At 47.3% G+C, this 23,405-nt stretch overlaps 1 protein-coding gene across 2 annotated transcripts in view; it reads right to left on the reverse strand.

Annotated features, from left to right (window-relative positions):
• LOC143769588 (prominin-1-A-like) overlaps positions 1–22,424 on the reverse strand; it is a 76,954-nt gene extending 54,530 nt beyond the window's left edge. For both annotated transcript variants that reach the window (XM_077258271.1, XM_077258272.1), the window contains exon 1: positions 22,286–22,424. The gene's annotated coding sequence lies outside the window, so the exon portion shown is untranslated. The remainder of the gene's footprint in view (positions 1–22,285) is intronic.
• Between the last annotated feature and the right edge of the window lie 981 nt (positions 22,425–23,405).

The following is a 23,405-nucleotide window of genomic DNA, read 5'->3' on the forward strand; positions in this document are numbered from 1 at the left end:
CCCCTTATGAGACCAGAAGCTGGTGCAATTGGCCCCGGGTTCCTCCTAATGCAGGATAATGCCAGACCTCATGTGGCTGGAGTGTGTCAGCAGTTCCTGCAAGATGAAGGCATTGAAGCTATGGACTGGCCCGCCCGTTTCCCAGACCTGAATCCGATTGAACACATCTGGGACATCATGTCTCGCACCATCCACCAACGACACATTGCACCACAGACTTTCCAGGTGTTGGCGGATGCTTTAGTCCAGGTCTGGGAGGAGATCCCTCAGGAGACCATCCGCAGCCTCATCAGGAGAACACCCAGGCGTTGTGAGGAGGTCATACAGGCACGTGGAGGCAACACACACTACTGAGCATCATTTCCTTGTGCAGCGCCCCAGAGTCCTGGTCGTTGCAGTACTGTTGCTCCGCCACTATGGGGGGCTATGGTACGTCTGATGGCACTGAAGGGATTCATCTGACCAGGTATCACAGACACCAATACATTTCACAGTGGGGCCTCCAGGGGGAGCTAAGGGTGCTATTCATTAGTCCACTCCTCACACTTTGGTAAAACTGGGGGTCAGGCAGGAAGTTAGGAAGAAAGCTGACTGGGTTGGAACCAGGCAACACCTTGTGGCAGAGGGTGTTGTGGGGGAAGATTCGGTAGGGTCCCTGTCAGGGGTGGGATCCTGACAGAGGCCTGGCAACGAGAGGGAACATTACGGGACCGTGCCTGCTCAGTATAGCGGCGGTGCCCCAAGAAAGGACTAGAAGCGAGATTTATTGTGCTGAGTGAGAAACGAGATCAAATCAAGAAGGAGAATACCAGTAGGAGTCGTGCTGTAAGACCGAGGCAACATCCTACTGAGGCGCAATTTGCCGGTGGCCGGAACGCCGAGGAAGTAAAGAACTCCAGGCCATACTTCAAACCTACGGCAGGACAGTCAGTTACAGGTGGGCTGTCTCACCTAAATCACCTACGCAGACATAGGGGGCACACTAGGAGAGGGGCGACTCTAGGGTCCCAGAAGAGCTCCGAGCCTACCCGTCATACGGGTGCGTCCTAACCAGACCATCAGGGAGGGACGGAGGAGAAGAACATCATCCGATCAAGTTGTGAGGGAACACGAGAAACAGACACAACAGTTGTGGGGACTATCCCGTAAGCACAGCAGGGGAGGACCACAACACATAGCACTAGCAGGAAGGCACAGATTTCCACCTGCAAAGGGAACCCTGGAGGTGCCATCGGACCGGCCGGACTTGCGCAGCCTGGTTAACCGTATTCCGGATTGAGGACTTTGAGACCTTCAGTAAAGAGGTAAAGAGACTGCAACCTGGTGTCCTCGTTATTTACGGCGACCTACACTGCACCGCAACATCACCACTATACAGCAAACCCCTTTCCCTGGACGCCCCCGCGCAGGCAGGGCCACGGACCGGGTCTAGCCACCGTGACAACCCCAGAGCAGAGACTCAGAGGCCCGGTACCGGGTACCCCTCGGCCCTGCGGCGGTGGAGGCGCTGCACTTGTCTTGAGGCATTTCCACTGAAGTTGGATCAGCCTGTAACTTCATTTTCCACTTTGATTTTGAGCATCATTCCAACTCCAGACCTCCGTGGGATATTAGTTGTGATTTACGTTGATCATTTTTAGGTTTTATTATTCTCAACACATTCCACTATGTAATGAATGAAGATTTAAAACTGGAATATTTCATTCAGTGATATGTAGGATGTGGGATTTTAGTGTTCCCTTTATTTTTTTGAGCAGTGTATAAGAAGTGGCGGTGAACTCACAGATATGAAATAACAGAACTCCGATGATGTGTTCAAGTCTGTGACTGAGAAGATCCCATCACGTTACGGTGCCCTAGTAATCTACATTGTTCCTCTAGGTGAGGGACACGTTCATGAAAATGTGGTTAACATGTATGTAACCTTTCCACCTAACAGATGAAGACTGAACAAACTAAAACAATCTGGTGAGGCTTCCATCTTCGAAAAAGGGGAGTTTTAGGTGTAGTGTGAACAACTGCAAATGCTCCTCTAATATCACCCATCCAGTAAGGTCCTTTCCAGCAGCACCCCGGTGACATCATGGAATGTACCTCGTGGGACGCACCACCCAAAAATATACCGTATTTTTCGGACTATAAGACGCACCGTACCATAAGACGCACCCCAAATTTGGGGTGAAAATTGCAGAAAAAAAGATTTTTTATAAGATGGGGGTCCGTCTTATTGTCCGAATTTAAGATCTCTTACCTGAGGGCAGGCAGTGGCAGAGCAGGGTCACAGGAGGCATGGTGTCAGCAGAGGTGCGGTGATGCTGAGGTGCGGTGGGCGGTACGGCATGCACCTAAGCTGGGTCACTTCCTGCTAGGGTGGGCAACGCCATGGCATGGTGTCCATGGGGAGGCTGTGGTGGCGGCAGATGTGCGGTCACTTCCTCAGGTGGCAGCGGCCAGGGTCCCTTCCACCTTTGAGGTGACGCCGCGGCGGTATTGAAGCAGAGCTGGGTGAGTCACGGTTTTCCCGGAGGCGGCGGCCATCTTCCTGAGGCCTCGCGTGCGCAGATTCAGTGCTCTGCTTCCCAGGGCTTCAGGAAAATGGCCGCGGGAGGCCGTGCGTGTACAGATGGAGATCACGGCGGCCATTTTCCTGAAGCCGAGATCTCAATCTGCGAACTCGGCTTCAGGAAAATGGCCGCCGCATTCTCAATCTGCGCATGCGCGGCCTCCCGCGGCCATTTTCCTGAAGCCCCAGGAAGCAGAAAACTCAATCTGCGCACGCGTGGCCTCAGGAAGATGGCCGCCGCCACCGGGAACGCCGTGACTCACCCAGCTCTGCTGCTCTCCTTCAATACCGGGCCGCGGTGTCACCTCAAATGTGGAAGGGACCCTGCTCACGCCATACCGCTCACCGCGTGACATCATCCCCGCACCTCTGCCGCTGCCACACTGCCGGTAAGCCTGCATTCCAACTATAAGACGCACCCCCCATTTTCCACACAATTTTTTTGGGGAAAAAGTGCGTCTTATAGTCGGAAAAATACGGTACATACTATGGTGAACAAGCTTTCCTCAAAGGTCAATAATTGTTCTATCAAACATAGCATTTTGATACCTGCACAAGGGATTTTTCAGTTTTTACAGTTACACCTATTGACCATAGACACACAAGTCCAACATTAACAGTTTGGAAATTTTGATAAAAAAAAGACATTTTGGATTTTCATACTGAACTCCCTGCCCCCAAGGACTAGAAAATAATATGGGCATTACCTTCAGAATCCACGTCTATCACCATCAATGCATTATCTTTTTCCGTATGTACTATCCTTTTATACATGTTTATTCTTTGATAAGCCAGTCCTCTTAATATCATTTTGCAGACTTTACATATATAAGACCTTCCCTGCAGACACAATTTTGCCAGTAGCCATTTTAGGTATACTCCCCCAAGGTTCTAGTCTGGAAAACTACCTGTTCCATCAGGGTATCATTTACCTCCCCCAAAACTTTATTTTTTATTTTTTTTGGGGGGTCCATATACAAGATCTGGTTGGCGTTTCTGGCTACATGTGCCTCTTCATCATGTGCCTCATTGGAGTTTTGGTAGTTTATATATGCGAACTTAATAGGTTTAATGATTTTTAAAATTGTTTTAGAACATTTAATTCTTAGTATTACTGTATGTGGCAGGGATTGGTGTCCTTCATGCAAATATTAAATGTGATCTGTGCTTTGTGTGACTATATGTCTCCTGTACTTAAAGCTCGTTGTAGTTGATGTTCTTTAATTACAGAATTGTTCATCTAGTGCCGGTATCTGCACCTATTTTGCACGGTACTAACATTACCCTGCTCCTTCATCTTGTGATTGCAGCAATAATGTTGCTTATTGGGCTGATTGCTGCAGTTTTGATAAAATCTTTGTTTTAGTAAGCAGAGCTCAACTCCATTGACGTGTGATGTGAGCTGCAGTACCTGAGAACGGCCACTACACTGAGTGCGGAGCTGTGCTGATCTGGCTCAGCAAATCTAGCGGCTGCCACAATGGTAAACAGTTGATCAGCGGGGGTGTCGGACCCTTACTGATCCGATATTGATGACCAATCCTAATGATAGGCTATGAGGTTAGTAACGGACAACCCTTTAAACCTGCATTCCAATGCCAAACTTTTTTTTTTTAATCATCATTGTTACAGACGCCATGACAGATATGATGAATACATAATAAGTGTTGTACTACTCTACTCTGACCCTCAAAATGTAACTAAAGTCTAATGCTTGGAGTCGTGTGAAACAGGTGTTCTCCCAAAAAAATCCTGCACCTAACATCTCAAAAACCTCAGTGGCTGCCAACTGGACCATCGACGGCTCCATCTGGCCTTAAAGGGGTGGTTTTCTCACCTTATTGAGTAAAATGGCTTGTAATAGTAGCAATTCTGCAATTTATTGCCTTGTAAAAATCCTCTCCGTTCTCAAATACTTTGTTAAGGTTCTAAAGTATATGAGTGGTGACCGATCTCCTATGTAAGGAGTGCAGCCCTTTCAAACTCTTTACTATACAGCTTGTCAGCGCAGCTCTGAAGCTGGCCGAATTGCTGGAGTACTCTATTTGCTCCCAATCCCAGACTCCGCGCACCTGCCCAAAGCCAGACTCCGCGCACCTGGACTCCGCGCACGGGCCCAAAGCCAGACTCCGCGCACGGGCCCAAAGCCAGACTCCGCGCACGGGCCCAAAGCCAGACTCCGCGCACCGGCCCAAAGCCAGACTCCGCGCACCGGCCCAAAGCCAGACTCCGCGCACCGGCCCAAAGCCAGACTCCGCGCACCGGCCCAAAGCCAGACTCCGCGCACCGGCCCAAAGCCAGACTCCGCGCACCGGCCCAAAGCCAGACTCCGCGCACCGGCCCAAAGCCAGACTCCGCGCACCGGCCCAAAGCCAGACTCCGCGCACGTGCCCAAAGCCAGACTCCGCGCACCTGGACTCCGCGCACGTGCCCAAAGCCAGACTCCGCGCACGTGCCCAAAGCCAGACTCCGCGCACGTGCCCAAAGCCAGACTCCGCGCACGTGCCCAAAGCCAGACTCCGCGCACGTGCCCAAAGCCAGACTCCGCGCACCAGCCCAAAGCCAGACTCCGCGCACGTGCCCAAAGCCAGACTCCGCGCACGTGCCCAAAGCCAGACTCCGCGCACCAGCCCAAAGCCAGACTCTGCGCACGTGCCCAAAGCCAGACTCCGCGCACGTGCCCAAAGCCAGACTCCGCGCACGTGCCCAAAGCCAGACTCCGCGCACGTGCCCAAAGCCAGACTCCGCGCACCTGCCTTTCTCCCACGCTGCAGAGGCAAAGCAGCCTTTGTTAGCTGCACCACAGTGCACACCATTAGGACCAACCTCTGTGCCATGCTACAGGAATAATCTGTCAATCATCAGGAGCGCACTGCCCCATGGCCGGCAGGAAATCATTCTGCATAGATTTCTGGTCTAGACCGGCCATTAATCAGCTTTTATTAGCCCAGGTTGGCTCATCTATATGGCTTCTTATTCTAGGAGGAAACTGTTCTACTGAATTTACATAATAGAAAAGGGGGAAATTCCTCTAAAAATGTTCGCATTAAAAAATCTGAGTAAACAAAGAAGAATTCCACGGTGCTAGTTTCCTGCTCTGAAGGACGCATCGTCTTTGGTCACCTAAACCAAGGTATCTATAAATACCCGCCACCTTCGGCCCCCTAGCAGTGCCCCGAGCACCCGACACAGGAGACAATGGGAACAGCAGACATAGAATATAATACTTGTCCGGACGGTTGTAGGTGCGCACAATGCGACATTTGTGCTTCGGTTGCGTTTTACTTCCTTGATAATTTTATGGCGACTCATGTTTTACAGATCACTTTCACTTAATTATAAATTGCTTAGAAATCATCCGCTGGGCGGTAAATGGGCGCGTTACCTCCATTATACGTAGTATTACCAGTTACCAAATCTGCAGAGGATCCGTTACCAGATTTCACAATACAAATGGCGAACACAAAGGGGGCCGCACAGATCACGCTAGCTGCTGCCCAAACACTTGTTCACCCATCGCTCCTCCTTACAGCGTATGTGTCCAACAACTTATAGAATATATATTCTTTATGGTGTTTTGGTTTTTTTTTAGACCCGCATTCTGCTTTTCACGCGTGTACACATGGATAATCTGGTGCATATAGGACCAACCATTTTGGTCGCTTTTTGACCCAAGCTTTCTTAAAAACAAAAAGGTGGTCGAGATGAGCTGTTGGCCAAATGACCGTTCTATTAGGCACATTAAGGGTCACACGAGCGTAAAATCTCTCATCCGAGAGAAATTGGTTCAATTATGCCAATCACAATGACCTGAATCTCTCAGATGAGGAGAAGATGGAGAGATTAAAATAAAAAAAAAAAGAAAACACCACCCGAAACTGAAAGTTTCCATTGCGTTCACAGATCTGCCTTCTTCCTACTCAGTGTTACACATCACTATCACAGCGAGCAAGCAATAAAAAAATAAAATAATAATAAACATTTGTATATATGAAAAATATAAAGTGATACTAAAAGGTGGAAAACCCCCAAAACCATAAAGGTCATCGCCATCTCATGATTCAATGCATTTCAACTTTTTTTTTTTTTTTTTATTATTTTTTTTTTTTTACAGTTTCCCATGCCAAAATAATTCAGTAAAATAATGCCAGCTATTCAAGTGAATCAAATCTCAAAATTTTTCAAAAATGAAATCAATTCCTTCATCTCTGCCTTTAGTGAGAAGTAGTAGCCCTTTACTGGGTCATGTCTAGAGTTGAGCAAATTTTTAAAAATTCGGTTCCGATTAGGATCGGCAGCAAATATTGTTTTTGAAAAATTCGGCAAACACAGCTGAATGTCATTGAGAGTCAATGGGAGTAGAAATGACCGAATATGTTCGGAACCGATCGTCAAACAAAAAGTCGGCGCAAAGAGGGTAACAATATGGCAAATTCAGATTCGGCGACTGATCCCGAATATATTCGCTCAGCTCTAGACATATCACACATGGGAAAAGATGGAGGAGGCCACCCAGACTTTAGATTTCCTCCCCAACTAATCACAAAGCTTCACTGCTTTATTATTCAAACCCAGAAAATTTGCACTTCACGTACATACGATGGAAATTTGGGATAAAAGTTTGCTATCTCTAGACCATAAATTCCCTTTATGGGTTTTATTTTTTTATGGTCTTTCCGCTCTTGCTCTTGGTTTCCAAGTCAAAATGATCCCTATAAGTTGGATGACTGTGGAAATGTTCTTCAATTTTGAGTACCAAGGGCGCCCGTACTGGTTATAACCAAGTATGAGCAGACATCTTCTACAATTTCTAGTTCTCTTACACAAGGCAAGTATTCCAAGAAATAGGTAAAAATTGTTAACACATAATATGTGGCCACAATGAAATGTGAAGGCCAAATAGTCGGAATTAAAGACGTCAATGGAAGTTGACACAGTAGAGTAATATTTCCACCGATATCTAGCGGCAGAAAATCAATTGTAGCGACACAATAAAAGGACAAATTATAGAGGCAGACTATGTGGCCAATTTAGGGACTTTGGAGAAAGGGGTCCAGTTCTGGTTTATGCTCTTCACTATTGGGTGGTGAGATCTTGTGCATGCAGGACTTCGTTTTCTTGGGGGAACTTCTTTGTTAGCATTGAGGGGGATAAGGGGATTGTCCTAAGAGTCATGAAGGAGAAAGAAAAGACATTGAACTATTCTGTCCTAGGTGGTAAAACTTAGAAGAGGGCCCCTGTGTGAGAATATACGGGCCGTTTGCAGTCCAGTAGCTCCTCATAATGCACCATTCCACCTGCTTTGGAGGTAGAAATGGACCCATGTGGATGCACCATGGTGTGTCCATTCCTGCCTCATGAGCATCTTATTTCACACTGTCCTTCTAGAAACTTTCTACCTTTTTCGGGACGGATCACCAGGAGATGACTTCAAAGTCAGATCGGTCTAGTAATCTTATTTGGAAGTTTCACATAACCTACAGATAAAGCAGTGTTTGAGGAAACAGTTGTAGAAAGGAAGGAAAAAGTCCAAGACAGTGCAGTTTCCGCTCCTCCAACGTGCCAGTGTGTGGCTGCTTGAGTTGGACCAGCGTAGAGTGGTTGAGACGGCAGAGCTTCCTGCAAGAGACCAGAGCTGGAGAAGAACTAGTAAGTGGGCACAGATGATCCACCAACAGCACCTACAAGACTGATGAAACTTTGTACTGTTTAAGAGTTTATCTCGAACACAACCAAAATAGATGGCCAAGAACAACGAGAGAGGAACGTGAGAAGACACCTGGTGCACCGACATCAAAACTAATAGGGTCAACCACAGCAAAGTGCTACACGTTTTCATTAGCTTATCACATCGGATGCCATACACTAGTCTTATCCAGCCTTACTTTGAGAATGGTGCAGGAATTCTTGCACAACTGGACATCTCACGTAGTTCTAGGTTCAGGGGGTTAAGCACCCCTCCATTGTGTACGGAGCCGTAAAAGAACTCACATGTAGGTAATGTTTATCCGGGACTTACTAGTCAGTCCTACAGTGGATTCTCTAATCTCGGCTGGAGCTATGAAAACTGCACCTAATGTTTCCACAAGATTTTGCTAATTAGTTAACAGCAGTAAATTAGTTGTAAGCAGAATTCAGAAGATAAAGGTCACATATTTTGCTAAGCAACTAAAGGACACCTGAGAAAAAAGGAAGATTCACCAGGAAATAGAAAAAAAGCAACACAAAAGTCCCTGAAGTAATTCTAATTAAATAATTAAGATAAAATTAGATTGATACTTAATCATGATAATAAAATCACCAGCCTAATATTGTATAGGTCCCTATTACCTGCAGCTATAATGTTGTATCCGAGCATGCCATGGCTGACAGAGAAAATCTACTCACTCGCACCCATACAAGTCTATGGGCAAGAGCGAAGCATCAGACTGCACTGGGATGTCATTGCCTATATATTGGACAATGGAGGAGATGGAGATATTGCTTTCTCCGGCTCCTCCACATGGTATCCGAGCATGCTCGGGTGCGCTTGTATATTATGATCGAGTCTCTGCGGCTGCACAATTTGCGGTTGTTACACAGCCTGGAAACATGTGCGGATTTCCTAACAAACAGGCAATCCCCTCATGTGTTCAGGCGCAAATCATGCAGCCTCGGGGACTCGAACATACAGTAATATATGAGCACACCCGAGCATGGGATAAGACGTTATCCGAAAACATTCGCCCATCACTAGTCCCCATCAAAACATCCCTGACTTTCCTATTCCTGTGACAGCTTTGTGTTATCTGGCACCACAATGTTAGATGGAAGGTAGGTTCTCCATGGATCAGACGTTCATCAATAAAGTCTTGGGTGTCAGTGACCCTGTTGCTGGTTCACCAGTTTGACTTCCATGGACCACTGTTAGGGTATGTGCACACGTTGCGGATTTCCTGCAGATCTGCAGAGTTTTTTTGCCGTGCAGAAACGCTGCAGATCCGCAAGTGATTTACAGTACAATGTGAATCAATAGGAAAAAAAAAATGCTGTGCTAATGGTGCGGAAAATTCCGTGCGGAAACGCTGCGGATTAAAAGAAGTAGCAGGTCACTTCTTTTGTGCGGATCTGCAGCGATTTCCATTATAGAAATCCACAGGGGTAAAAAACGCAGTAAAGCCACACAAAATCCACACGTGCATTTTCTGCCAAGAGATGCAGAATCCGCACCAAAAATTCCTAAGCCTCATTCGCAACGTGTGCACATAGCCTTAGAAGGTATTAATGCATACTGGGACACTCGACAAGACCGCCCATTTTGGTGGCACTCTAGCCCAGTCATTTAGCCATTACTATTTCATCTGAGTAACCCTAAAGTGGCTTCCATCACATCAGTTTCAAGAACTTACTATTTGTAATGTCATCATTGCGGCAAGACGCACACAGACCGCCTATTCAAAAGAGGACACGGGGATAGAAGCAGATAGCATGGCTCCTGTTCAGTGGTCATGGAATGTGGAATCTGGACCCGGACCCTGTAAAGCGATTACCTTTCTCTAATTATAAGGCCCTTTCCAAACATTATGAAGTCCATTATTCTACAGTGAAAAAGATTACTCACAAGTGGAAATATTCAAGACCGTTAATGTTGCAGCAATTTCACCCTAAGGTTAGGAAGAAATTGAAAATAAAACCCAAGAGCTACAGCTCAGATTCTAAAGGCCTCAGTACAATTAGAAAATGACTAAAAAGTGTGGGGTGTTTGGAAGGGTTTCCAGGAGAAAGCCTCAGTCTAAGGCCGGAGACACACTGGTGCGAGAGACGGCCGAGTCTCGCTGGTTAAAAGCAAGCTGTGGCACCTGCACTCCGGAGCGGAGCGTGTGGCTCCATGTATTGCTATGCAGCTGCACGCTCCGCTCCAGAGTGCAGGTGCCACAGCTTGCTTTTAACCAGCGAGACTCGGCCGTATCTCGCACCAGTGTGTCTCCGGCCTAAGGGCTTGTTTCCACATGCGAGAAACACGTCCGTGTCTCGCATGTGGGAACCAAGTTCCGGCGTCGGCACTCCAGAGTGGAGTGTGCGGCCGCATAGGAACACATGGAGCTGCACAGCTCCGCTCCAATGTGCCGACGCCAGAACTTGGTTCCCACATGCGAGACACGGACGTGTTTCTCGCATGTGGAAACAAGCCCTAAAAAGAACATGGCAGTGTAGCGCCCCCTCCACCGCCGCAGGGCCGAGGGGTACCCGGTACCGGGCCTCTGAGTCTCTGTTTCTGGGGTTGTCACGGCGGCTAGGCCCCGGTCCGTGACCCTGCCGTGGGGCGCACAGTAGAATGCAAGGTGTGGGTGTTGATAGTAATGATAGCGATGTAGCGGTGCAGTTGTGGGGTGCAGGTCGCAGTAAATAACAAGGACACCAGGTTGCAGTCTCTTTACCTCTTTACTGGAGATCTCTGAGTCCTCAGTCCAGAACACGGTTCACCAGGCTAAACAAGTCCAGCCGGTCCAATGGCACCTCCAGAGTCCTCCTCTCAGGTGGAAATCTGTGCCTTCCTTCTAGCGCTATGTGTTGTAGTCCTTCCCTGCTGTGCTCACGGAAAGTGACCCCACAACGGTTGTGTCTGTTTCTTAAGTTCCCTCACAACTCGATTTGATGTTCCTCTGTAATCCACCCCTCCCTGTATTCAGGTTGGAATGGCACCCGTTTGTCAGGTAGGCCTGGAGTTCTTCCGGGACCCTAGAGACGCCCCTCTCCCGCAATTGCCCCCCAAGACTTCATAGGTGATATGTGGTAGACAGCCCGCCTGAGACCGACTGTCCTGCCGCTGTTTGGAGTATGGCTTGAAGCTGTATTCTAATCCACTCCCTCGGCGTTCCGGCCACCGGTATTGCGCCTCAGCAGGGTGCTGCCTCTTTCAACAAAACCCCTGCTGGTATTCTCCTTCTGCTTGATCTCGTTTCTCACTCAGCACAATCTGCCTCGCTTCTAGTCCTTTCTTGGGCACCGCCGCTAAACTGAGCAGGCACGGTCCCGTTACGTTCTCTCAATGCCAAGCCTCTGCCAGGATCCCACCCCTGGCAGAGACCCTACAGTCTCTCCCTTCACAACACCCTCTGCCACAGGGTGTTGCTCTGTTCAATCCCGTCAGCGTTCTCTCTCTAACTTCCTGCCTGACCCCCAGTTTATCCACTATGGTGGGGAGTGGCCTAATGAATAGCACCCTTAGCTCCCCCCGAAGGCCCTGCTGTGAAACATATTGGTGTCTGTGATACCTGATTGGAGGAACTCCTTCAGTGCCATCGAACGTACCATGGCTCCCCTTAGTGGCAGAGCCACAGTACTGCAACGACCAGGACTCTGGGGCGCTGCACTCCCCCCTGGTTAAACACAGTACTCCGGGACTGGGAAGAAAAACAACAATACAGATTAGTAAACAGACATACAATTTTGTTGAGTGCAAAACAATAAGTATACTTGAACAGGCTTCCCTTTATGGGAGGTGAGGACACTTTTAACGTTACAAACATAGTCAACATTATAAATTACAGGCTATACATAACTCCTGTTACCCAACCGGGTATTCTACTTAGTGCAAATTCTGGAACAATAAATTAACATTGCCTTTAAGAAACATACACTCTTAGTTTACCAAAGGCCTTCCTATAATCACATTACAGGGTAGGGTAACTTCACATTCTCCTACTTTGAACCTGCAGGACCGCCTGTCCCTATGGCACCAGACCTACTGCCTCTCCTTTCTTTTACAGGACCGCCCCGTTCAGCCAGGGCCTACTGCCTTTCGCTACTATACATAGTATAGACATAACATTCCTTTCGTTTAAAGAACTCTGAGCCAGCTCTACTCGGCTCCTTTAAGGACTCACTCTCTAACCCCTACGGGTTCGCTTTCTGTCCTTAGTAACAAAGTAACTCTCTATGGGGACGCAGGGTTTACCTTCTATCCTCACCTTCATCATTACTTCTTTACTTTCAACTATGCAGATCTCTACTTCTACCCCTGCGGGCTCTCTGCATCTTTTCCTTTCACAAAACATTATTTTCAGATTTCACAATTCAAACAATTTAAACACATAACTTTTCATGTAAAACAGTTACATTCTTTCTCAAAGCATCATCATATTACCGTTCTAAAACAGTATCGCTTTCAAGTTCAATTCCACGCATCCCCTTTAAGAGGGGACCAAGCCTTTCTGAGGTAGCTCGTCTTCTCAGCCTACCAGTCCACGCAAAGGCTCCGGAATGGCATCTTCGCAAAGTGTCTTTTAACTAAAACCAGTAGGAAAGGTATCTTCGCAAAGTGTCTTTTAACTAAAACCAGTAGGAGGCACCCTTAAGAAGGTGCAACTATTTACAAGGAAGTTCGAATCATGCACAGTCCATGATTCAGCAGTTTTTATAACATTGTGGAACCAAAAGCAAAAATGAAAGTGAAAGCAAAAATAAAAAGCAATAGGGATCCCGGGTAAACAAAGGGATCCCTTTAAGAGTTAACCCAGGACGGGTTTTAGCAGCAAAACAGCAAGGAAATAAACAGTTAACTATTTACAGTTTCAGGTTTCCGAGGTTTAGTTGGACGGCTTCCAGGGCTGCACCTGGCACTTAACCCTTCTTGGCCTGTGAAGAGTGAGGTCCAGGGTTACACCCAGTGCTGGACAAACGCCGTTAATCCGTCGTTCATGTACGATTAAATCAGGCGCAGCGATGGAGGTCTGCGCAGCTTGAGTATGGGCATCTGCTGCAGCAGAAGTAGCGGCTGCTGCAAGATCAGTCACTGGAACGGAGTCAGCAGCTGTGGCACTAGCAGTCACTGGAGTGGTGTCGGTCGTCAGGGCAGGGTCGTCCTTCATACCTGCTTCAGATGCGGTTCCTCCGGTGCCGGTCTGCTCCGTCTCCGCTGGGATCTGGAACGCTGGCTGCAGGGCCTTGTTCTGCGACACTGTCATCTCTGCTTGCAACACCTCGCTTTCCGGCAGGGCCTTGCTTTCCAGCTTCGGAGCGCTGGGACTTCTTCCCTGCTCCGGACCAGATGAGGCTGCCGACAGATGTCCGGTGAGGCTCCTGATGATGGCCTTCTTCCACCCGGCCTCGGTGCTCAGCTGCGTCCGCCGGGGTCGGTCGCTGAGCTCGTCCACTCCGGCCTGCAGGAATTCAGCATCAGCGGTGGAGGCCTGGTTGCGGTGCCCCTCCGGGTGGCTGGGGGAGTCCTCTGCTCCGACCCCACGCTCCGGCTCCGGGCGGCTCGCCATGGCGTCCTCCATGTCGCTCGCTCCTTCTTCCTGGTCCTTTTCCCGCTCTCTTCTTCGTGGGCGGTTTCGCTTTCTCTGTCTCTGCCCACCATTGAGGATCAGGAGGCGGACCTCGGCTGCTGACGGACACGTCCTCAAGGGGCAGAAATACTTAGACTGGGCGGCCATTGTCTTTCGCGCTCTTCAGCTTGTTCACGCCCACTTCCACGCCCTTCTTCTTCTCCTGCACTCTCCTTAGCGCCGTAATGGCGGCGGTTTTGGCGCGAACTTTTGGCGGCAAGTGACGATCCACAGTCTTTGCAATAAAGTACAGTCCAAGCACAGTAAATCACAGTAAATCACAGTTCCAAGGCACACATGACCTGATTCTTCAGGCTTAAGTAGATCCTGTTCGTGACGCCAAGTTCTGTAGCGCCCCCTCCACCGCCGCAGGGCCGAGGGGTACCCGGTACCGGGCCTCTGAGTCTCTGTTTCTGGGGTTGTCACGGCGGCTAGGCCCCGGTCCGTGACCCTGCCGTGGGGCGCACAGTAGAATGCAAGGTGTGGGTGTTGATAGTAATGATAGCGATGTAGCGGTGCAGTTGTGGGGTGCAGGTCGCAGTAAATAACAAGGACACCAGGTTGCAGTCTCTTTACCTCTTTACTGGAGATCTCTGAGTCCTCAGTCCAGAACACGGTTCACCAGGCTACGCAAGTCCAGCCGGTCCAATGGCACCTCCAGAGTCCTCCTCTCAGGTGGAAATCTGTGCCTTCCTTCTAGCGCTATGTGTTGTAGTCCTTCCCTGCTGTGCTCACGGAAAGTGACCCCACAACGGTTGTGTCTGTTTCTTAAGTTCCCTCACAACTCGATTTGATGTTCCTCTGTAATCCACCCCTCCCTGTATTCAGGTTGGAATGGCACCCGTTTGTCAGGTAGGCCTGGAGTTCTTCCGGGACCCTAGAGACGCCCCTCTCCCGCAATTGCCCCCCAAGACTTCATAGGTGATATGTGGTAGACAGCCCGCCTGAGACCGACTGTCCTGCCGCTGTTTGGAGTATGGCTTGAAGCTGTATTCTAATCCACTCCCTCGGCGTTCCGGCCACCGGTATTGCGCCTCAGCAGGGTGCTGCCTCTTTCAACAAAACCCCTGCTGGTATTCTCCTTCTGCTTGATCTCGTTTCTCACTCAGCACAATCTGCCTCGCTTCTAGTCCTTTCTTGGGCACCGCCGCTAAGCTGAGCAGGCACGGTCCCGTTACGTTCTCTCAATGCCAAGCCTCTGCCAGGATCCCACCCCTGGCAGAGACCCTACAGTCTCTCCCTTCACAACACCCCCTGCCACAGGGTGTTGCTCCGTTCAATCCCGTCAGCGTTCTCTCTAACTTCCTGCCTGACCCCCAGTTTATCCACTATGGTGGGGAGTGGCCTAATGAATAGCACCCTTAGCTCCCCCCGGAGGCCCTGCTGTGAAACATATTGGTGTCTGTGATACCTGATTGGAGGAACTCCTTCAGTGCCATCGAACGTACCATGGCTCCCCTTAGTGGCAGAGCCACAGTACTGCAACGACCAGGACTCTGGGGCGCTGCACTAGCAGGGATAAAAGTTTACAAAGTTGTATCTGAACAAACAACAAGTCTTCTGGAACATAGTCTTTGGGGAAACCAAACAGGAGATGTTTGGCCATAATGCCCTGCACATATCAACACAAACTCTTCAAAACAATTGGCAAGCACGGTGGTGAAGGGGGTGAAGTTTGGGCATCTTGCAGTCATCGAGTTGACCATGAACTTCTCTGTATACCATAGAATTCTAGAGTCAAATATGAGGCCATCTATCCAAGAGATAAAGATTGACCGAAACTGGGCCATGTACCAAGACAATGATGCCAATTTAAAACCTCTTAAAGTGAGCAGTGTAGAAGGAAGTGTCTACAAACTTCAGTAAGGATATAAAGAAGAGTGGGACCACCCATCAATGATTTGAAGATGTTGCACCGGAGGTGTCATTTATGTAAAAATTTTGGCAAAATGGCAATGGTTTGAAAAGAAAAAAAAATAAATTACATGGCGTGTGAACAAACTCAGGGATTGTACATTTCTCACTCGCTTTCACCTTACAGTCCCCCTCGGCTTGTTCTCCATCCTGTTATTTCCTACAGAAAGCTGCAGGGCTGTGACGTGAAACCACAGAAACGTCAGACATCAGTTACCAGAACAAAGGGCCAAACAGCGCGGGGAAACTATAGACCCAAGATGGCTGGACGAGTAGTACAGGTACTCCGGTTTCAGCAAAGAAGGTTTATTGTTTATATGAAACATTATATAGAAATTCTCTTGAATAATTCTATACGTCGCTCACACGTCTCAGTGTCTCCGCTTGCTGTCAATCAATGGGAACGGCACAGTTTGTTGCCTTGTAACGAGCCACGCAGCTGTGTGTCCATCATATGACCGGGACACAGTTTTAGCCACGGAAAGCAAGTAATAAAACTTCTCATGGAACTGATCCCAGGGTAGGCATGCAGGAAATCGTGAGGCCCCCACAGGACATGGGTCGGCGGGCAATAAATCAAGATGCAATCAATTCCAGAAATAACCTAGTTGGGGCGGTGACAAGTCTTCCCCTAGAAGTATCCATGTTGGGATGGAGAGAACTTAACAGGTCAGAATAGATTTGTTCCGATGCACAAAAAGAGAAAAATTGCACAAATTCTGAACATAAAAAATAAATACAAAATAAAAAATTAATAAGTCGCGTACACTGTCGACTATCTATATATATAATTGTCTAAACTTCCGTCACTGAAATCCCGCGTCGCTGATTGGTCTCAGCAGCTGCCTGTCATGGCTGCCGCGACCAATCAGCGACGGGCACAGTCTGATTAGTCCCTCCCCTACTCCCCTGCAGTCAGTGCCCGGCACCCGCTCCATAATCCCCTCCAGTCACCGCTCACCCAGGGTAATGGGCCGCGGTGTAACGCACTCCGTTACCGCTGCTATTAACCCTGTGTGTCCCCAACTATTTATTATTGATGCTGCCTATGCAGCATCAATAGTAAGAATATGTAATGTTAAAAATAATTAAAAAAACAAAAAACCTGCTATACTCACCATCCGCCGCCTTTCCCGCTCCTCGCGACGCTCCAGTGTCCGCTCCATGCAAGCGCCAGGTTCCGGTGCCAAGGATCGTATGCAAGAAGGACCTGCCATGACGTCACAGTCATGTGACCGCGACGTCATCACAGGTCCTGCGAGAAAGGCCCGCGATGATGTCACGGTTATGTGACCGTGACGTCATCACAGGTCCTGCGCTCATACCAACCCTGGGACCGGAAGCTGCCGTGTGCACCGCACACAGGGCCAGGACTTCAACGGGCCTTCGGAAGGTGAGTATATGTTTATTTTAAGTCTGTATACTACGTGGCTGGCCAAGATACTATGTGGACATGCATATCCTAGAATACCCGATGCGTTAGAATCGGGCCACCATCTAGTACTATATATTTAGGACTGTCCCAATTATGGTCACCCTTTCGCATTTTTTTTTTTTTTAATAAAAAACATGTGATCTAAGTACCGTTTACTATTTTACTGCACTACGCTATTTATTTACTGTGGGGTATTTAATTATTATGTTTTAGTCTGGTTTTTTTTTTATATATATATTTTTAATGCCACTTAACTCCTTACTTTTAGGGCTCGCTCACACGACTGTATTTTCAGTCTGAGTGCAGTTCGTGGAATAAACGGTCCAATGTTATTCAATGGGGAAGTGCAGATTAGCAGGTTTGTTTTTTTATTTTTAACAGTGACCGAATCTGCATATCTGGGATAAAGGAAGAAGAAGAAGAAAAAAAAACACAAAAAACACAGATGCCATCAGAGCCACAGTTGGTAAATAGCGGCTACAAAAAAACCAAAAAGGATTGTACACAGATGACAAGGTAGGAAAAAAAATCATTCAAGCTTTCTAGATTAAACTTTGAACAATTTTTAATACACCCATGTGACCAAGTGCTAACAAAAAGGCTATTCCAGTGTAATAGGAGCCAGTAAACTCCCACTCCATAGTGCTTTGAAGAGCTTGGCAACTACTTTTGGATGGGTCATCATTTCTAATCGGAGAGGCCATGACACTCGTTGCCCCCTCCATTATCAGAAGTTCTTAGGGTATGTGTCCACGTTCAGGAAACGCTGCGTTTTTGACGCAGCACTGAGCCGCAGCGTCAAAAACGCAGCGTCCAGATGTTACAGCATAGTGGAGGGGATTTAATAAAATCCCGTCTCCACTGTGCATTAGAAAACGCATGCGGAATTCCCGCAAAAACGCACATGCGTTGCGTTTTTTCAGAACGCAGCATGTTGCTACAATGAGCAAAACACGCAGGAACACCGCAGGTGACCTGCCAGTGACCTCAGGGGCATATTTGGTCAGGATTTTACCTGCATAAAATCCTGACCAAAGCCTGAAGCAAACCTGACCGTGGACACATACCCTTAGGGTATGTTCCCACGGTCAGTAAATGCTGCAGGTTGATGCTGCGTACATCCGCATCATCCAACCTGCAGCGGCCAGATGTTACAGCACAGTGGATGGGATTTGAAGAAATCCCATCTCCACTATGGGTGCACTGGCGCCCACGGCTTCCCTGTGGAGACGGACATGTGGCGCCACTTTCCAGACCGCAGCATGTCTATTTATCTTGCGGAGACACTCAGTCTCCGCAAGACAAATATCACCGTCCTATGTATAGGACAAGGTGATTCCGCATGGTTCAATGAATCAGAAGCCGGCAGCGCTTTGGACGGAGCGGACACAATTCATGGTCACAATATAGCTTCATTCATTCTTTTTCTTGGAGAAAAAAAAAAAAGTTTTTAAATTTTTCTTTGTTTTGCCCCAATTTAAAGAAACAAAACAAATAAAAACAAAGGGCTCATGCAGACATATGTGGATTTTGGCAGCAATGCTCCGCCAGTCAGAGCACTGTGGTCCTTTACCTGACCGAGATTCCACGTATGTCTGCATGAGCCCTTAGGTCAAATTTCGGAACACTGACCTCGGCTATTAAATGACCGCGATTGGCTAGATGTAAGATGATGGTCATTCAGACAGGCAGATTGTCACATTTCTCGGCAGCACATCACCTGTTGATCCATGGTGTCGTGCTGCTGAGAACAATGTTTTTGAAGCAAATGTTTTGCTCATTTGTAGGGCGATTGAAGGGTTGTTTAAACAGGCAAACCATCAGGAAACGAGAGTTATTAGGCTTCTTAGGTGCAGTCATTCAGATGTCAGAACGCAGATCATTTTTTTACGGATAAAACTTGTTCTTAGTATAGTTTGTGCAGCTGTTCACACATCTGTGTATTCTTAGACTACACAAAATAGCAGTATGTGAAAAAAACAAAATAAAAGACAGCACTCATATGCGATCCGTGGGCTATCCAATTTCATGAACTGCTTGATGGAGGTTTCTCAAGCTTCTCCTATCAGAGGATTATTTTCTTTGTTTTTGTATCCAAGAAAAACTTGATGAAAAACTTTGACCAAACTGATAGTAAAAACCTTACACTGACCAAACTGATGACGCGGGGGAAAAAAAAAAAAAAAAAAAGGAAACACTGACCAAATGAGAAAAATCGCTGCGTCTAATGGCGCAGTCTGGCGGGCATACAAATCGGACTGCAGCGCAAGGACAAGCGGATCTCCCAAGCCGGTGTGACGGCGTCATGTATTTCCATGCAGCTGCCACACTCGGGTTGGGAGAGCCGCCGGCCAGTCCGTGCCTAATGTTCCAATCTTGGTCCAATCTAAATGGCCGTCTGACCGCGCCCTAAGGCTAAGATCATATGAAAAAAAAAAATAGAAGAAAAAAATCCATCTAGAAAAAACAACTATTTTCAATCTGAATCATCTTCATCAGTGCGCCATCTCTTTTGATACATCAGCAGTAGTGATGAGCGAGCACGCTCGTGTCCACCTTATCTAAGCACGCTCGCTCATCACTGATCAGCAGCTATTAAAACTTACAAGACCAAATACAGATTTGCATGTTAAGGAATTACAATGTATCCGTAAAGAAGTAAAATCGGATGCTGTATGGTCGATCTGTAAGGGAACCGTTTTTTTTCGGCGCACCCATAGACTTGATTCTGTGAGTGTAGTGCATGCACTGATTTTATTCATGTGAACATTTGGTCCATGGAAGAAAAAAAAAAAAAGCATCTGAACCGCCTTAGGCTAGTTTCACACTAGCGTTAACTGCAATACGTCGCAAATGCGTCGTTTTTGCGAAACGCCGCATCCAGCAAAAGTTTTTGCTGGATACGTTGTTTCGTCATAGAGTAACATTAGCGACGCATTTGCGACGCATTTGCGACGCATTTCCAAACGGTGAATGCGTTTGGCGGCGTTTGGGCGTATGGTAGCGGTCCGTCGGGAGAAAAAAACGTTACATGTAACGTTTTTTGCTCCCGACGGTCCGCTTTTTCCGACCGCGCATGCGCAGTCGGAACTCCGCCCCCACCTCCCCGCACTTCCCCGCACATCACAATGGGGCAGCGGATGCGTGGGAAATATGCATCCGCTGCCCCCGTTGTGCGGCGGAGACCACACTAGCGTCGGGAACGTCGGCCCGACGCGCAGCGACGGGTTGTTCCCGACGCTAGTGTGAAAGTAGCCTTATTGAATAACATTGGTCAGGGTGCGGTCAGTTTTCTTTATGGACAGGACTCAGATTGTCACGTGAACCCAACAGGGAGGATAACAGTAACAGCAACAGTTTATGTTCCGCTCGGAGTTGTGAGCCGAAAATCCACTGCACAAGGGCCCACGTAAAGAAGCCAACGATCGGGGAACGAACATTACTAGGGACGCCGAAAATCCGCAACATGACATTTTTTCATTGCAAATTTTACCCTGATTTCAATGCATAGGATGTAAAGTAAATCTGGACATAAGGCCTCATTCAGACGGCAGTTACTCTCGGGTCCGAGAAAAACAGACCAATTATTTTGATCAGAGTTTGTACGGAATGCGTCAGTTTCTCGTACGTGGAGGTAAAAATCTTCTCCTACGCGACAGTGTGAAAATCAGACCACACTCGGATGTCATCAGAGTGCGGGTCGATTTTTTTTTCACACACCCATAGACTTGCATTACTGATTCTAATGTAACACTCAGATCAAAAATCGGACTGTGATTTCACATGGACCACTCAGTCCAAGGGAGGAAACGGACATAAGAACGACCCCATAAACTATCCTAGGTGTGAGCAGTGTCCATGAAAAACACAGAAAGAAGGTGTGCGAGAAAAACAGACGTGTGAATGAGGCCTTACACTGGCGGATTGTGGTGCAGAAAATCCAAAGCAAAGCGATGTTCACATGCCACTCAGATGAATGAAACGGCACACCGTTCAGTATTTTACATCAGTATTTAGAAGCAAAAAAAAAAAAAAAAGAGGAAAAGTGTAATAGAAACACATCATCAGTCACTGCTGTATTTGGATTACAAATACTGAATGTGTGAACGTGGCTTTAAGGGTCTGTTCACACTCCGTGATCGCGCTGCGTTTTTGTTGATATTATCCAATACAGGTGTAAACAGTAACAGTCTGATGTTTTGGTTTTTTCACAGTGAAGTTTGTATGGGTGAAACTTTTTCAAATGTTTAAAACACTGCAGCAACTCAAGGTAAAAACTTTGTTTTTTTTTTGTTTTTTTATAGTTTCAAAATAGTTATGTATCATCATTACACACCACCGATCTCATATCTCATCCATATGATACAATGCTTCCAAGCAAAGCAGCATCCATTTCAAGTATACATAATATCAGAAATGGTAAAAATATTTCTCTTAAGCCCACAATAATTTTTTTTTTTTTTTAAACTGTGTATTTTACTTAACAGCTGCAGAAAATCTGAAACATCAAAAACTCACCAAACCCTCATTGTGTGACCGTTGCCTTAGCCAAGTGTCAGATGCAACAATGCAAGAGGACATTTCATTTACGAGACTATGTACGTGACACACATGGGTATGAGAAGCTGCGTAGAACTTATATTCATTCACCCATATAAAATAGATTATCTTTCTGATTTAGATATATATTTTGGGGGCCGTTTTAGCAAAAGATAAAAAGTTTTAAAAAATTTTTTTTTATAATTTAAAAAGGCTTTTGTTGTTTTTTTAAACTGATTTTTGATATTTCCCAACTTGATGTTTCATTATCTATCTAGGATTTATTATTCCGCAGGTAGTAGAAGAACAAGGAGCAGCGTGCGCTTTCCATCCCTAAGCTACGGACACTCCAAGGAGCGGAATCCACAGCGCTTCTCGGCTCTATTGTCTGGAGATTTTTAAGAAGTAAAAAAAAAAAAAAGCATAAAAAAGGGCAACAAACAGCACAATGAATATAAAGCATAAAAAAAACACAAAAGAGGAGAACAATGGAAGGAAAGCCAGGGCTGTGCACTAGTCTCCTACCTTGCTTTTCGGGTGTGGGAGCGTGGGTTATACATGGTGGGAAGGTTGTGCCTTGGGCAGAAGTAAACAGGGTGTAATGTGACTCAGCTGCACAGGTCTAGTGAGGAGGAAACCTCTGCTGCGCTCATTAGTGTCTGCTGCAGCCCCCTCCCATGCTGGGCAGGACCTGGGACTTTTGGGGATGTGACAGAACTTAATTTCCAATCTCAGAGTGTAGTAAAACTTTGGCCAAGTCCCCTCCACCACCACCTTTGTCATCCTGTGGCCATTCCAGCTCACAGGCGGTTAATAGGCGCTGGCAGCTCTGCAGCTTGGATGATTCCTCAGCCTTTTGTTTTGATTCAGGATTTCCATATGTGGTTTTCTATGTGATGTGGCGGCAAATAATAGGGCACAGCGTATTGTGCCTGTGTAATAAGGCTGTGCCGCTCAGCAGCTGCAGAATGCGATATATGCAGGGAGGGCAGCGGTAGCACTGGTGCTAGAGAGACCAAAATGCGGGCAGGCATGGTGCAGCATCAGAGAGTTTGGGTTTTTTTATCGGCGGCGAAAAAAAAGGAGCCAGATTAGGCAAAGCTTTCATGCCCTCATTCTGGCGTAAAAACTTTGAAAAGTCTCAAAATTTAGGCGCAACTTGGAGTTGCGAGTTTTGCAGTTTTCATGGCAAACAATTGGTCTACTTCATGGCAAGCTGGAGAGTTCCATATGCCAGAAATCTCACTCCAGTCCCCGGAGGTGAACACCAGTGATGAGCGAACGTGCTGGGATAAGGTGTTATCTGAGCATGCTCGAGTGCTATCCGAGTGTATTCAGCATGCTCAACAAATATGTCCGAGTCGCCGTGGCTGCATGTCTTGCGGCTGTTCGACAGTCCTGTTTGCTAGACAGTCCCTCCATGTGTTGCAGCTGTCTAACAGACGCGAGACATATTTTACAAGCACACTGGAGGAACTCAGTTAGCACCCGAGCATGCTCAGATAACACTTTATCCGAGCACCTTCACTCCTTACTGCTCACCATTTGCCAGACACTCCCAATTCATAAAGAGGAGTGCGCCCATTCAAAAATCAGGGGCGTCTGACTCCAGGTCGTCCCTTTATGAAGATCGCAATGAAAAGCC

The sequence above is a fragment of the Ranitomeya variabilis genome, chromosome 4 (assembly GCF_051348905.1).
Source record: "Ranitomeya variabilis isolate aRanVar5 chromosome 4, aRanVar5.hap1, whole genome shotgun sequence".
NCBI classification, from domain to species: domain Eukaryota; kingdom Metazoa; phylum Chordata; class Amphibia; order Anura; family Dendrobatidae; genus Ranitomeya; species Ranitomeya variabilis.